We start from the raw sequence: 1,478 nt of genomic DNA, 5'->3' as shown, positions 1-1,478 counted from the left end.
TGCAATGAAGCTGTCCCCATCCCCTCTATCGAGACTAGAAGCTCTCTCCCCTCACCGTCCTTGTGCCCTGCCATATTATTATTCTTTTCATAGGGTGTATCTTTATCTGACATAAAGTAGAAAATGGAGTAGAGAATGTGGTGGGAAAATTATCAGTCAGAAGCAAGGCTCTAGGCCATTTTCTTTTCTCTACTCTGCTATTTTCTTCATAGTGATTTAAATCCTTTAACTAAATAAAGCTAAAATAATGTATTCTAGACATCCAGTCAATTTTTATTAATCCAAAAGAAACATACACATATTTACCATCTAAATATAAAATCAAATCAAACCCACTACTATCGAGTTTATTCCAAATCACAGGACCCTATCTGGGATTTCTGAGATTGTAAATCTTTATGGAACCAGAGAGCCTCATCTTTCTCCCAAAGAGCGACTGATGGGTTTAAACCTCCGACCTGGTGGTTAGCAGCCCAACACTTATCCCACATTGCCACCAAAGCTCCTTATATAAATGAATAACAGACTGTTTTCAGTCTTACTTCTGGTTGCAAGAACAGGGATCACTGGGATGTGGAAATTCATCAGTGTGTTGGGACTGAAATTTGTGTTGTTTACCACAGATGGACAAAGCAAAAATAAGGCGAGCATCTTGTTTCTGATGGGTAATTTTTCCTTTATATTCTCTCCTACAATTTCTATATTAATGGACTATTTTAGAAAGTAGAGTGGTCACTATGTTCTACCTCTCATTTGGCCACAGCCACATCATCACAGGGAATATTTCTAGTGCATGAGTACCTGCACAATATAGGCAAAAGAATTCTGGGAATTTAAAAAGTATTTCTAAGCATTTACAATGAAAACTTTTTTTTTCAAGTTTTATTTTAAATATTCCTCAGTTTATTCTGAAAACAATCTTTACTCATATATTCAAATGATTTTGAGATTTTAGTGATCTCAAAGCACAGATATTATCCATATAAATTTAGTAAACACTAATGAAATAAATTATTAACATAGCAATATTTAAGGACTCACATAATCAGACTCTTCCAACTTTTAAAAATATTTAATCTGTCATTTGGGATAACCCAATGTACATATAAAAAAGACACATGTTTGTCAATTGACCATAAGTTTAAACAATACAAAGTGTCTTTTTGATACAATTAAATTTTCAGAGGAAAGTGATTCAAATAGGAGCAACTAAGCTGGTTTCCTAATTAAATAAACTAGATGAAAATTAAGAAGTATGAAAGGTGAGGAAGATGATTTCCATAAATCTTTGCCTATTCTTTTTTTTGTTTCCATTTTACTGGGGGCTCTTATACCTCTTGTTACAAACCATACATCAAGTGTATCCAACGTATTTGTACATAGGTTCCATCATTCTTTTCTAGACAATTACTTTCCATTGAGTCCTTGGGATCAACTCCTCCTTTTTATCCTCCCTCCTCCCTGCCCCGCAACCCTCA

This window comes from Echinops telfairi, unplaced genomic scaffold (genome assembly GCF_000313985.2).
Source record: "Echinops telfairi isolate 266 unplaced genomic scaffold, ASM31398v2 ScPeMD7_9;HRSCAF=40, whole genome shotgun sequence".
In the NCBI taxonomy this organism is placed as follows: Eukaryota; Metazoa; Chordata; class Mammalia; order Afrosoricida; family Tenrecidae; genus Echinops; species Echinops telfairi.
Note: the sequence above shows the minus strand (reverse complement) of the source record.